We start from the raw sequence: 15,891 nt of genomic DNA on the forward strand, positions 1-15,891 counted from the left end.
TGCACTCATTACCTGTATCAATAGCACCTGTTTGAACTTGTTATCAGTATAAAAGACACCTGTCCACAACCTCAAACAGTCACACTCCAAACTCCACTATGGTGAAGACCAAAGAGCTGTCGAAGGACACCAGAAACAAAATTGTAGACCTGCACCAGGCTGGGAAGACTGAATCTGCAATAGGCAAGCAGCTTGGTGTGAACAAATCAACTGTGGGAGTAATAATTAGAAAATGGAAGACATACAAGACCACTGATAATCTCCCTCGATCTGGGGCTCCACGCAAGATCTCACCCCGTGGGGTCAAAATGATCACAAGAACGGTGAGCAAAAATCCCAGGACCAAACGGGGGACCTAGTGAATGACCTGCAGAGAGCTGAGACCAACGTAACAAAGACTACCATCAGTAACACACTACACCACCAGGGACTCAGATCCTGCAGTGCCAGACGTGTCCCCTGCTTAAGCCAGTACATGTCCGGGCCCATCTGAAGTTTGCTAGAGAGCATTTGGATGATCCAGAAGAGGATTGGGAGAATGTCATATGGTCAGATGAAACCAAAATAGAACTGTTTGGTAGAAACACAACTCGTCGTGTTTGGAGGAGAGAGAATGCTGAGTTGCATCCAAAGAACACCATACCTACTGTAAAGCATGGGGGTGGAAACATCATGCTTTGGGGCTGTTTCTCTGCAAAGGGACCAGGACGACTGATCCATGTACAGGACAGAATGAGTGGGGCCATGTATCGTGAGATTTTGAGTGCAAACCTCCTTCCATCAGCAAGGGCATTGAAGATGAAACGTGGCTGGGTCTTCCAACATGACAATGATCCCAAACATACTGCCCGGGCAACAAAGGAGTGGCTTCGTAAGAAGCATTTCAAGGTCCTGGAGTTGGCTAGCCAGTCTCCAGATCTCAACCCCATGGAAAACCTTTGGAGGGAGTTGAAAGTCCGTGTTGCCCAGCGACAGCCCCAAAACATCACTGCTCTAGAGGAGATCTGCATGGAGGAATGGGCCAACATACCAGCAACAGTGTGTGCCAACCTTGTGTTTGACCTCTATCATTGCCAACAAAGGATATATAACAAAGTATTGAGACAAACTTTTGATATTGACCAAATACTTATTTTCCACCATAATTTGCAAATAAATTCTTTCCATATCAGCCAATGTGATTGGTCACAGCAGGTCACATGGTACTGTCAACGGCCGGTACACAGATCTGTCATCGGCTGTGTCCAAGGTACACAGCCGGTTACAGATCTCGCCACAGCGTGGCCCTGCGGACACGTGCAAGGTGTGATAAAGGAAGGATGTCATATGACACTCACACCCAATGTGCATTTATTTTTTTCTCACAGGAGCCTGAAAAGTATTGGACTGAGTAGATCAATGGATCGCGGGTGCAATGTCAGGCTCCTGCAGACACTTTCTCTAGCTTATCTCTTAATGGACTACAAGTGTGCTGATCAGTGGGTGAGGGTTGGGGTGCTTAGCAATATGTTACACCCTAAATACAGGTGTAGCATGTAACATGTTCCTAAATGTGAACTATGCCTTTAACCACTAGGGGACCGCCCACAGTACATATACTGCTACAAGGCGGCCCCTGTGCACAGGATCACGTATATAAACGTGATCCTGTATTTCGGGGTAGGGGCACACGTGAGGCGCGTGACTGCCCTACCTGTGGCACCGATTGCGGCCGCGGGTGTCAATCACCGGGTCCTGGCCAGTGATTACCCACCAGAGCCCGGCGATTGCCGGCAAACACTGACAGGGAGGAAGGCTGCATTGTTTTCAATGCAGCGCTCCTCCCTGTCAGTTTTCAACACACTGTTCCGGGATTGCTGAGCTCAGCCTTCCGGAACAATATGTAACAGACAAGTACACACCCCTGCCCCCTAGTAAAACACTCCCCTCACACAGTTAACCCTTTCATTGCCTCCAAATGTTAACCCCTTCCTCCCCAGTGCCATTAGTACAGTGTCAGTGGTTTTTTATTTGCTCTGATCACTGTATTGGTGTCATTGAGGATGTCAGTGACCCCAAGTCAGTTCCCCCCCCAGTGTCAGAATGTCCGCTGCAGTCCTGCCATAAGTCGCTGATCGTCACTATTATTAGTATACAAAAAAAAAATCCAGTATCTATACCGCCATTTGTAAATGCTATAACTTTCATGTAAACCAATTAATTTACACATAATGGGATTTTTTTTTAGAAAAGACATGTAGCAGAATACATTTTGGCCTAAATTTATGCTGAAATTTGATTTTTAAATTTTTTTACTTGACATATTTTTTATAGCAAAAAGTCCAAAATATTGTTTTTTTTTCTCAAAGTTGTCAGTCTTTTTTTTTATAGCGCAAAAAATAAAAAAATGCACAGGTGATCAAAACCACCGAAAGAAAGCCCAATTCATGGGGAAAAAAGGAGGTAAATTTCATTTTGGTGCAGCATTGCATGACTGCGCAATTGTCAGTTAAAGTGACAGTGCGCCATAACACAAACCGCTTATGTACCCGCTTTCTGACCGCCCTATATCAGAAATACTGCTACAGGGTGGCACATGTGTGCAAAATCACATATATATACCTGAATTAGGCCCCCGTGGTTTTCACACCCCTCCCAGATAGTGTCAGTACACCAGTAATCACATTTAACCCCTTGATTGCCAGGAAGACGCTCATAAACAATAAACCTCCATTGCTAGCATAGTGTCTGAAAGGATCAATATCTTTGATCAGATCAGCACTATACCAGCGTTCACATTAGTATAGCGTCCCCAAAAACGGAGCGTTAGCGGGATCAGCAATGGCACCTGCCAGCACCTGCATTTAGCCCCTACACTTACCCCCCCCCCCTTCTCCCCCAGCAAGTGTAGTGTCAGTAGGTCACTGTCACTTGATACATTGCACACAAAACCGCAGTGTTGGCAGAATCAGGCCTGATCTTTTTTAGCACTTGCCGGTAAATTTTGATGACTCTTACATGCAGCAGAGTGCCAGTGCTAGTGCCGCGCTACCTTTTGGTGAACTGGCGAGCACCAGCGGCCTAGTACATCTTGGTATTTCACATACCTCTTAGATTGTAAGCTCCAAGGAGCAGGGCCCTCCTAACCCTCTTGTATTGAACTGTATTGTCTCCTGTTATATTGTAAAGCGCTGAGCAAACTGTTGGCACTATATAAATCCTGTATAATATTAATAATACCAGCACTGCAGTAAGACTTGGTGATGTGGCGAGTCCCATAAGTGTAGTATAAGCTGCTGCGGTGAAGAGCACAAGTATTGTTCCGCAACCATCAAGAATTCGCACACAGGCCCATGGAGCCCCTAGTATCCTTCCGGATGTGCTTGCAAATCCCGATTGGCAGCCCACAAATTCAGATATGGGGTCAAGACCTGTGAGAGGGCAACAGGCTATACATATAAGTTTCGGATTTACGAGGGAAAAGATAGTCACGAGGAGCCCCCCCAGATGCCCAGACTACATGGGGAGTAGTGGCAACATAGTTTGGGATTTTTCCATATGGGGTACCACTTATATGTGGACAATTTTTATTCAAGCTTGCCACTATTTAGATATTTGTACAATCTTGGAACTGGCGCATGTGGCACCGTGAGACCTAATGTGTGCCCACCATTAGAAGTGGATGGATGCAGGGCAGTATATTCTAATGGTGGGAATACCACACACTTTTTCTGGCAAAGATTTCTTTTCTTTTTTTCATTCAGTCCACAGGCTGCATACAAAAAAAAAAAAGAACAGAGCATATATACCCAACAAGGACCAGCGACGTACTGGTACATCACTGGACTTTGAATGGTTATACCAGGATGATGCCTAGAGCTGCAGGCATCATCAAGGTATCATGTTTTTCAGCTGGAAATCGGCTTTCATGTAAAAGCAACCCTAGTGGATAATTACCTGCAGGATTGCTTTTACAAGCAGAGGGAGACAATGCCCCCTCCCTCCCCTGCTTACTTACACGGCCTTCTCAGGCAGTCCCGTGCCATCGGGGGAACCTGAGAATGCAGCTGAACATAGAGCTGATTGGAGACCAGAATGGTGCCAATCATCTCTATAGCCTAAGAAATCAGAAACTATGAGCATTTCATCAATTCAGTTTCACAGGATATAAACAGCGCCATTTGTAAATTGGGAAAGCATCTGATCACACTGATCTTGGTTAGATAATGTAAGGGCACAGGAGATATCTAGAGTCTGATAGAACCCAGATTTCTCAAAAAAGGATATATGACAATGCCCATTGAAGTTATAGGGGATATTTGCATTCCCTGGGATAGCATTAACAGTGATCAAAAAAAAAAAAGGGACAGTGTACAAATAATTGAAAAAATCAAAATAACTTAAAAAAAAAAAAAACAGTACCGACGCCCCACGCACGCACCTCGTGAGCGTTGACCCTGTACCAGTATGGAACCAGCGGTTACACCATTCATGTGAGGTATCGCCACAAACGTGAGATCACGGGCAGTATTTATAAAACCAGACCTCCTCTGTAAATCTAAAATGGTAACTTGTAAAGGCTTTTAAATGTTGCCTATGGATATTAAAAACATATGCAGTTTGTCGCCATTGCACGGGGCATGTGCAGTTTTAAAGCATGTCATGTTTGGTATCTATTTACTCTGCATACCATCATCTTTTATATGTTACCAAATAATTGGCCAATATATTGTGTTTTTGTGCATTAAAAGTAAAAAAAAGTGTATTTTCTTTTAAATTGCATTTGCGCAAGTACTATGTGACATAAAACATTGCAGCACCCACCATTTTATTCAGTAGGGTGTTTTCTTTAAAAACAATATATAATGTTTGGGGTTTAAATCAATTTCCTAGCAAAAAATACAGATTTTTTGCATGTGAACAAAAAGTGTCAAAAAAGGCTTGGTGTTCAGGTGGTTAGAAGAGTGAATGATGTGTGGCATAAACTGCTAATGCTGGGCATAAAATGCTCCACCCCCCAAAACGACCCCTTTTTGGAAAGTAGACACCCAATACTATTTTCTGAGAGGCATGTTGAATCAATAGAAAAATTTATTTTTTACCACAAGCTTTTGAAAAATGATAAACAAAATTTTTTTTTTTTTACACAAAATTGTCACTTAAATGATTTATTGCTCACACATGCCATGGGTGTAATTCCACATATACCCATGGCTTGTGTGAGAAATATATAATTTAAATGACAACTTTGTGTAAAAAAGAAAAAATGTTTTTGTCATTTTCCAGATACTTGTGGAAAAAAAATAAATCTTCCATGGACTCAATATGCCTCTCAGCAGATAGCTTATGGTGTCTACTGTCCGAAAAGGGGTCATTTGGGGGTGTTTGTACTATCCTGGTATTTTAGCATCTCAAGAAATGTGATAGGCAGTCAGAAAGTAAAAGCTGCGTAAATTTCATTATCTATACCATAGTTTGTAGATACTATAACTTTCACACAAATCAATCAATATACACTTATTGGGATTTTTTTTAACCAAAAACATGTAGCAGAATACATTTTGGCCTAAATTTATGACATTTTTTGTTTTTTTTGGATAATTTTTATGACAGAAATGAGAATATATTGTTTTTTTTAAAAAAAAAATGTTCTCAAAAAATTTTTTGTTTATAGAGCTAAACATAAAAAGCACACAGGTGATCAAATACCACCAAAAGAAAGCTCTATTTGTGTGAAAAAAAGGACATAAATTTCATTTATGTACCGTATTGCATGACTGCGCAATTGTCAGTTAAACTAGTGCAGCGTTGTATAGCAAAAAAATGGCGTAAATTGCAGTATCTATACTATAGTTTGTAGACACTATAACTTTCACACAAATCAATCAATATATATGACTTATTGGGATTTTTTGTTACCAAAAACATGGAGCAGAATACATTTTGGCCTAAATTTATAACTAACTTTGAGTTTACTATATATTTTTTATAGCCGAAAGTAAAAAATATTGTGTTACTTCAAATTTTCAGTCTTTTTTTGTTTATAGCGCAAAAAATAAAAAGCGCACAGGTGATCAAATACCACCAAAAGAAAGCTCTATTTGTGTGAAAAAAGGACGTAAATTTTGCTTGGGTACAGCATTGCATGACCGCGCAATTATCAGTTGAATTAGTACAGCGCCGAGTAGCAAAAAGAGGCCTGGTCATTAAGGGGGGTAAATCCTCTAGAGGGCAAGTGGTTAAACAGTGCAAACAATAAGTAAGCATTAATTATATTAACAATACTCAAGTAATCTACCTGGCTTTATGAAGAAAAAGTCAAAACAACATGAAAAAAGACTTTTTTAAAAATCTGCTTGTCGCCGATTTTGAACTGCGCATGAGTTGGCCTCAGATTGGGCAGTGGGATGTGTTAATAAAAGCCACGCTCAATGTTGTCACCTCATAGGTGTGCACCCAGATCCAAACCATGTCCCACTTGGAAGCTGAACTCAGCAGTTCACCATTCAGATGACTACAGAAATGCAGTGACAAGCAGGGGCGGACTGACAACTCATGGGGCCCCCGGGCAATAGGGGATCATGGCGCACCTGTGTCCTTGCCCAAACTCAAAAAAGCCTATGAAAAAGGTACCAGGGGCATCTCATGGGGCCCCCCACTGACCCCGGGCCCTCAGGCAGTGCCCGAGTTTCCAAATGGTCAGTCCGCCCCTGGTGACAAGCAAATCTTTTACAGGCAGTTTTCTCCTGACTATGGACCTTTACAACACGTCAACACAGCCGCTGACTGAGTGCCTTTTTTCCAACATTCAATCAACAGAAGATGATTGGTAGATGAGTTTCAGTTGAGCGGCAGTGGGCACACATGGTACACACACACACACTCATACAGTGTACACACACACGCAGTATATACTCATACACATATACTGTACATACAATACATACATATACACACACACATACAATATATATACATAAACACACACCAGCACTTTTCATCTAAAATTCAGCCTGATCTAAGACATTGCTTGATTTCTTGACATTGGTGATCAGTTTTTTGTCCTTAATGGAGAAGGTGCAGCAAAGGTTGTGGGAGATCGCAATGTCTCTCTTCCAGTAGCAGCAGACAGTGCAGTTGCCTTCACACAAAAAATCAATCTAACATCCATTAAGGGTCCATGCACACCGGGCTCAAAAAAAGTCAGTCCTTTTGGCAGAAAAAAACGCTCATATGAAGTGTTTTTGTACAGGCGTTTTGGAATATTTAGGAACATTTAGCATTTTTTTCTGCCAGAAAACTCTCAGAAATGCATGAACACATAGGATAACATAGAGCTGCTTCTACAGGCAAAATGCTAAACTCTTGTACAAACAGCATTAACCACTTGCCCTGCAGAGGATTTACCCCCCTTCCAGTCCAATTTTTGCAATATGGCACTGCATTACTTTAACTGACAATTGCACAGTCATGCAATGCTGTACATAAATGAAATTGATGTCTTTTTTTCCCCATAAATAGTGCTTTCCTTTGGTGGTATTTGATCACCTCTGCATTTTTTATTTTTTGCTCTATAAACAAAACAAAACTATTTTGAAAAAAAAAATATTTTTGACTTTTTGCTAAATCCAGTTAAAAAAAACAAATTTCTTCATAAATTTAGGCCAAAATGTATTCTGCTACATGTCTTTGCTAAAAAAAAAAAAACCAATACATGTAAAATAATTGGTTTACATGAAAGTTACAGCGTCTACAAATGGTAGTCTATATAATGGAATTTTTTTTTTTTTTATACTAGTAATGGTGGCGATCAGCAACTTATAGTGGAACTCCGGCAGGCATTCTGACACTGACTAACTGCCACTAACATCCCAATGACACTAAAACAGTAATCAGTGCTAATAAAAAGCACTGACACTGTACTAAGGACACTGGGCAGGAAGAGGCTATCATTTGGGGTGATCAAAGGGTTAACTGTCCGTGATGGTAGGAGAGAGACCTGTCTTGTTTACACACAGGTCTCCCTCATATCAGCTTTCCCTGACGATCGCCGTGTGCCGGAGGGGAATTTCTGGTATATATACATGATTTTGGGCAGCCCTGCCGCCCTGTAGCAGTACTTCTACTATAGGGCGGCAGGCAAGCGGTTAAGCTAGTGTACACGGAGCCTAAAACATAGGACCCTGTTGGAGGGAGCACAGCCTCTCCTCTCTCCTTTATGTATGGAGGGTACTAGGTATCCCAACTAAGGAAGCCACTGACTACATTATGATCAGCCCAGCTTACCTTCTCTTCCTGCTAGGCTCAAGCTCGTCCAACTTTGCAAGCTGTACCCATTGTTCTCTCTCCCGCCTGCTCCAGCTGTCATGACCTTCTCATGTTAAAAGTTAAATAAGATGGGCTGGTACAGTGGCTGGTACAGTGCTGTTCTGATTGGCTGAGGAAGCAGCAGAGAGGTGGAGCAACTGTAGGTTCAGCATTTTTATGGACACTGAATGTCTGGAAAAAAAAAGTCATGGACAGATGTGAAAATCGTGGATTTACTGACAGTTGACAACCCTGGTCCTGTCTTTAAACAGTAACTATTTCCTATTCAAGCTCTTTTTTGCTTGGTCATCTCTTAAGTGTGTCATGCTTTGCTTTGCTAATATATAATAGTGATAAACAGCCTTTTTCCCAGTCTAAAGGTTGGTTTTCTATGTTTTGGTGGCTCTCCTGGTGCATCTGAGGTGGAATAAGAATAAGAAAAGCAAATATTAGTAACAGTAGTAATATTAAGTAATATTTAGCATATTTTTAAAACATATACATTTTATTGCCTTTTTTTTAGATTAAGAAAGGAAAGTGCTCTCCTTCTCTATCAACAATGTTTTTCTGGACAATGTTTTTGAGAACCATAAATAATTATAAACTTTAGTTTCTTTTTAAAAAAATTCAGAAATAGCCTTATGAGGACAACATTCTGCTAGTTAGGTCTGCTCAGTTTGCTCAACTGCTGCCAGCCTGATAGCTCCCTCTGCATCCAGAAAGCCTGAGACATTTCTACATAATAGGTGTGGAGCTATGTATATGGCAGCATGAATATTGATACACTGGGCTCTGGGTCTTTTCCTGTCCAGCCTGGAAGAGGGCACATTGCCCTCCCAGGTAACCACTGCCATGTGACCTCAGGTGGGTGACCTGAGGGCCTGAATGATGAGGGGGCTGTCTACTGAAGGTCTGGTCCGGTATCATGGGGTAGGGTGTCCAGCTGCTCTTGGGCCTTGTGAATACAGACAAGGATCTAAAGGATCTTCGAGACTTTGTCCCCTGGTGCTAGGGGGTCAACTGAGGTTCTAGGCAAAAGGGGACACTGACTGGTGTTCCAAAGAGCTTTGTTGATTTCATTTCCTACTTCAAGGGACTCTGCTCAAACTTCCTACTACTATTACTACTGCTGCCTTAAAGCTGAAATCTATTGTTTAAATCTCAAGCATAAACTTTATCATAGCTTATCTAAAAGAATACTTAAAGTCCTCAACTGTACATAGTTCTTATTTTTGGAGTATCCCACCTAATTCTCCATCCCCATCCAAGTTTAAAATAAATAAATAAATAAAAACAACAAAAGCATCACCCTTATAGTGGTCTTTGAAGAAATGTGTGAATGGGTCTATATGCCTGTCACGTACCTGGTTGGGGAGCCTGATGTGGAGAGAAGGTGTCCTCTTAAGACTCGGAGCCCCTGATAGTGGGAACAGAGGGTGCAGAGCCAGGAGTGGCACGATTGCCGAGTAAATCTGGAGCTGGCGGCAGGAGATCCGGATGCAGGCCAGTGGGTGCAGCGGCAGGTAAGTATGGCAGTGACCAGGATGTAGGCCAGGTACAGGACCGTGGGTGCAGCGGCAGGTAAGTATGGCAGCCATCAGGATGCAAGCCACACAATATGTCTTATCAGGACCTAGTCTACACCCGCCTATGCTCTCACCTCAACGACAACAACCTCCTCGATCCCCTACAGTCCGGCTTCCGTCCCCTACACTCCACCGAAACTGCCTTACTCAAACTCTCCAACGACCTGCTAGCCGCCAAAGCTAATGGCCACTATTCAGTGCTCCTACTCCTTGACCTCTCTGCGGCCTTCGACACAGTCGACCACCCCCTCCTCCTCAAAAAACTACACTCCCTCGGCCTCAGAGATTCTGCTCTCTCCTGGCTCTCATCCTACCTGTCACAACGCTCCTTCAGCGTTACCTATAATGCTACCACCTCCCCCTCACTCCCCCTCTCTGTTGGGGTCCCTCAAGGCTCTGTCCTCGGGCCCCTTCTCTTCTCCATCTATACCTCCTCCCTTGGCCAACTCATACACTCTCACGGCTTCAACTACCAACTCTATGCCGACGACACACAAATCTATCTCTCAACCCCCCACCTCACCCCCTTGGTCTCAGCCCGAATCACACACCTACTGAGCGACATATCAGACTGGATGTCGCTCCACTTCCTTAAATTGAACCTCTCCAAAACCGAGTTTCTTGTCTTCCCCCCAGCCCGGACACCACCCCCCATTGATTTCTCCATCACATCCAACAACGCTACCATCAAACCCGCCCCGCAGGCCAGAGTACTGGGTGTCATTCTGGACTCCAACCTATCCTTCCAGCCCCAAGTCCAATCTTTAACAAACTCGTGCAGACTCCACCTCCGCAACATCGCCAAAATCCGCACGTTCCTAACCCCAGAAACCACTAAACAGCTCATCCACTCCCTCATCATATCACGACTCGACTACTGCAACTCCCTCCTCACTGGCCTGCCTCGCCGCTGGCTATCCCCTCTTCAGTCCATCCTGAACACGGCTGCCAGACTCATTCACCTTTCCAACCGCTCTGTCTCCGCCACCCCCCTCTGCCAATCCCTCCACTGGCTTCCGATTGCGCAACGGATCAAATTCAAAATCCTAACGCTGACGTACAAAGCTGTCCACCATACTGCCCCGTACTACATCTCTGACCTAATATCCAAGTACCGCCCAACACGCACACTCCGCTCCTCACAAGACCTCCTTCTCTCTAGTTCCCTGGTCTCCTCCTCCCATGCCCGCCTCCAGGACTTCTCCAGGGTGTCACCCATCCTCTGGAACTCCCTGCCCCAACCCATCAGATTATCACCTACTCTCCTCTCCTTTAGGCGCACCCTGAAAACCCATCTCTTCAGGGAAGCCTACCCCACCCCCTGCTAACTTGCTGACCTCCTCCACTCTTCCAACCACTCCATCCCCCACAGCTATCTCCTCCTGTGCCACCACCCCCTCCCTCCTAGATTGTAAGCTCGAAAGAGCAGGGCCCTCGATCCCCTCATGTTTTGCATTGTATTGGTATTGTTCTGTCACATGTTCTGTCTCCCTTTGTAATGTACAGCGCTGAGCGAACTATTGGCGCTTTATAAATACTGTATAATAATAATAATAATAATAAGAGGGGGACACTGGAAGAAGGGGAGGATCAGAGAAGTCAGAATCAAACAGCCTTTTTACACAGTGCAGAAGATTAACCCCTTAAGTTCCTCAGTGTGTATAACAAGCATGCTTTACTGCATAAACACACTGATTTTACTATTCTGGGTTTACTAACACTTTAAGCCTTTTGGAATAATACAATAACAAATGTGCTGCACTATTTCAAACCAAACAAAATAAATGGCATATATTTGTGAAACGCAATAAAACTTAGCAAATAACATAATTGTGCAAAGAAACCAAATTATTATTATGAGTGTTCAATATAGTCTCTGCAAGTGAAAAGTCCAAAAAAATCATAGAAGTGAAAAAGCTTCTTTCCAGCAAGTGCAGAAGATATGTGAAAGTGAAAAACACCTCCACCACAGTGACTCCCACAGGGTATACTCTCACCTTGTTGTATTGACCCTCAGAACAAAGGTCCAAAAGCTCTTTTGTATAATCAATCAGGTCTAGTATACCTTCTGCTTGATCTTTCCAAGGATAAGCCTCATAAACGCCACTGGTTTTCTAATCGTCACCAACAGCTCATGTAGTGGGTGGATGGATCAGTGCAAGTTATATGCTCAAAAAACAATAGAAACTGGCATAGTGCCCACTGTTTTTTTTATGCATAAAACATGTCAACTTGATTGGTTGATTATAATTCTTGAATCTACTCCTTTTTTGTGAGTATTTTGTTCTTTTAATAAATTGAGTGAAGGTTCTTCTTTTTGCTTCCTGCATATGAGACCACTTCTAGTGTATATGAGCAGCACAGGGGGAGAGGGCCATCCATCCACTTGTGAGCACTTACCAGTAAAACAGAGGAAAGAGCCATCCATCCATCCATCCATCCATGAGCTGTTTAAGGCTGTAAGAGAACTGCTTCTGGTGTATGTGTGAGAAGCACAAGAGGAGAGTCATCTCTCCATCCATGGGCAGCATAAAGCTATATTAAACCCCCTATACATTGAGGTCTAATGTCCCTGTAAGCTGATTGATGTGTTTATCTCTGGGAGCACATGAATTTCTGATATTGGTGCAAAGACTACACTTCACAGTGAACTTTTTTCTTTTAAGGTGTTTAATTACATAAATAATGTTTTCACAACAGAATTTTTTAGAATGATGTACTTAATTGTTCGATGGATTTATAACAGAGCAACACATTGCTTGTTTAACTGTGTAACTTGGCTGGGGATTCCCAGTCATATAGCTCAGTGAGGGCAATGACATAACTGGTTGTTATCGACTTGGCAGTGCCTTGCACCTGCTGGTGTCCTTAACATCCATTGACAGTGGGAAGCTGTCATGTATAATAGTAGTAATATTACTGCTATTATACATGACATTTAGGCTCAAGATGAACAGACGTTCATCCGAATACCCAAACAGCCATGGTTCAGTGCCAGTTTGAGCTCATCCATGTTCAAAGTATGCAGATTATTTTTGTTTACAAACAAGTTTTTGAAAAAAAAAAACATGAAAAGAATACAAAACAGTGTCCAAGTGTTACAGTTTTTGACATAAGGAACTTGACCAAGCCAATATGACAGAGACCAAATTGATAGCATCAACAAATACATACAGATGGCTATAAGTAGAATACATTATAACAAATCAAAAGGTGGCTTCCAAAACGCCCATATGCATGAGAAAGATTGTCACACATGGGAGAAAATAACAAGTGACCAGATTTCATGACTTTGGTTTTGGTGAAAAAGTATACAGATTATAACAGTATCTACAAATGAAAGCATTTTCCAAATCTTTGTATATTAATTTATATATTAAATTTCTTTTAAACTACAGGGGTGTTGCTAGAATTGTGAAAAACCGGTGGAACCCTTGGGCACCTAGAAGAGAGAAAAAAGAAATTGCATACTGCACAGAGTGATGGGTGTGGCCATATTGCACTAACATTGGGAGGAGTTTAAAGTGGCACAGTTATAAACACCTGAGCCTACTCGCTGTATACATGGCACACACATGTCACAATCCTTGAACCTTAAAAATATACTTCAATTACTTTTCCACAAGTGAGAATCAAACAAGATACAGTATGTACAAACCTCAGCACAATCATTTTTCCATAACATGCTTTTCTGCTCACCTTAAAGAAGAGCTTCATTTAAATAGCCAGTGACTACTTGGCAACCAACAATTGTTAAGACATAAGCATTTTGATTAGGAGCATAATGCATAGTGCATAACGCAAGGGTGAGGAGTGCAAACACATAGATACCAGGAATGTGTAGTGTACACAAATCATAGGAGTCGGGAGTATGTAATGCACATAGCACAGGGGTCAGGAGTGTGTAATGCACATAGCACAGGGGTCAGGAGTATGTAATGCACATAGCACAGGGATCAGGAGTATGTAATGCACATAGCACAGGGGTCAGGAGTGTGTAATGCACATAGCACAGGGGTCAGGAGTATGTAATGCACATAGCACAGGGATCAGGAGTGTGTAATGCAAAGAGAACAAGGGTCAGGTGTGAACAATGCACAGAGCATATGGCTCAGGAGTACATAGCACAAAGAGTGCAGGGGTGAGTAGTGCATAACGAAAGGAGCATAGGGGTTAGTATATGTTTTTTCAATGCATGTCCAGTTTGAATTGCCCATGTTTGTAACAACTGTAAGTTTTCCATTGTTCCCAAATGCTTGTTAGCTGAACATTATATAAGTGGGTAGGTAATGGCTTTTTAAATAATTTGCTCAGAAGTTTATATGAAAAGAATAATATATATTTACAATATATTAACCAAAAGTTTGCAAGGACAATATTTTCCAAACAGGGTCTTCAATGCTTCATGTGACTAATTATAATGATGTAGGCAGTTTCTTTTTTGTCAAAGGTGTACTAACAATGAGCCAACTTACTAATATTAAACAGAAAATTATAATCAAAGGAATATCAACCTCAATTTTTTTTCTTTACATAACGGTGTAAATGCCAGGGTAAAGGCTTTGTAGCTAATAATCATACTATCACTTTGAGCAAATAAAACAAATACCTAGGGCCTTAAACTATACATATAAGCTGCCATACTACATCTCTAGATTCTTTCTATTCAGACCAAGTTCAAAGTTATAACACATTCCATCTCATAAATATATTTTACTTCTAGAACATGCAACCATGTACTGTACTGTGATAAATATTGTCAATGCCAGTCATAGAGACATAATAAAGAAAATATATTTTTAATTTTTTAATATTTGATCCTTACAATTTCCTCTTCACCAGTGCTTCACATGTACCCAATACCTAGCAATTCCACCCACAAATATTTACCAGGTTGGGCACCCAAAACTGGCTATATTTTTTCCATTGGTATTGTTGGTTCTCTTGATTATCATTTACTTCTATTCTTGTATGTAATAAAAAGATAAAAGTAAGGCAATAAATACAATCCAAGTACAGATTGCAAGACCTGACTAAAACAAACCCTTTTTATCCTTATGGGGACAAAGATAACAATAAAATCTTGATTGTAATTCTAGCTATTTATATTTCCTAATAAGAAGAAATAAATGTATCCTCACCTCTTGCTCTTTCTGACACCTGTAAAATTGACAAGAAGTGAAAAAAAATTTCCTTCACTTGTCATTCTGTCAAATAGGCAGGATATAAGAAAAAATCTCCCACATGGCAACACAGAACTCAATGAAAAGTTGAAAATTAACCCCTCCACACAGTGAAATTGAAAGAATAGGTTTGGCTGTAGCTATGATTTCAAATGCACCTGTGCACAGACTTTGGTCACTAAAATGTTGACATATCCTTAAAAGAAAACAAAACCTAGTAGATCCCTTAAATTATAACAACATTAAAAAAGCAGTAAAATAATAGCATGGTATTAGTGGTCATTTTTATTTTGTTGAATTACAATGAACCTATTGACTTGTTTTTATTTTTTTTTTGTTCACACAATGAAATTATATTGTGTTGAAATATATATCAGTTTAGGTTTCGCTTGTAATGGAAAAACAATAATGGAAATTAAAGGAAGTGTGGATATTTTGTTTTGCAATAAAAAACATACTAAATATATGTAAAAAAATATATATACTAAAAGGCAAAGAGAGAAATATTCTGATCCAGAGAGATGAAGATCTGACCCACAATTGTCTGAATTTGGACTTGATAAACATTGGTATTTTTTTCAAATTATGTTTTTATCAACTACAGTATGTAACTCATAAAAAAAATAGATAGGTTTGATAGTAATGCCATGTTAGCAGTGGTGAGCTTAAGCTTGTAAATTTTTTCCACTTTAGTGAAACACTTTTTGAGAGTTTTTGGTGGTAAAATCATGGAAAATATGTCATACTTTAGTAAGGCAATGCATAATACTTTGATAACCCAATAATAGGTTGCATTCACATGGGTGTACTTAAGCATACACCCGTGTGAGGACCAT

At 41.2% G+C, this 15,891-nt stretch overlaps 1 long non-coding RNA gene across 3 annotated transcripts in view; it reads right to left on the reverse strand.

Moving 5' to 3' along the window:
- LOC149443537 (uncharacterized) overlaps nt 1-15,891 on the reverse strand; it is a 113,880-nt gene that overhangs the window by 85,962 nt on the left and 12,027 nt on the right. For 2 of the 3 annotated variants that reach the window (XR_016306657.1, XR_016306656.1), the window contains exon 1: nt 8,266-8,779. The exons of the other annotated variant lie outside the window; for it this stretch is intronic. This is a non-coding gene — a long non-coding RNA (uncharacterized LOC149443537). Of the gene's footprint in view, nt 1-8,265; nt 8,780-15,891 lie in introns of those variants that run through there. 3 annotated transcript variants of the gene reach the window in all.

The sequence above is a fragment of the Staurois parvus genome, unplaced genomic scaffold (assembly GCF_062004578.1).
Source record: "Staurois parvus isolate SC_StPar_1 unplaced genomic scaffold, SC_StPar_1.0 ptg000850l, whole genome shotgun sequence".
Lineage (NCBI taxonomy): Eukaryota > Metazoa > Chordata > Amphibia > Anura > Ranidae > Staurois > Staurois parvus.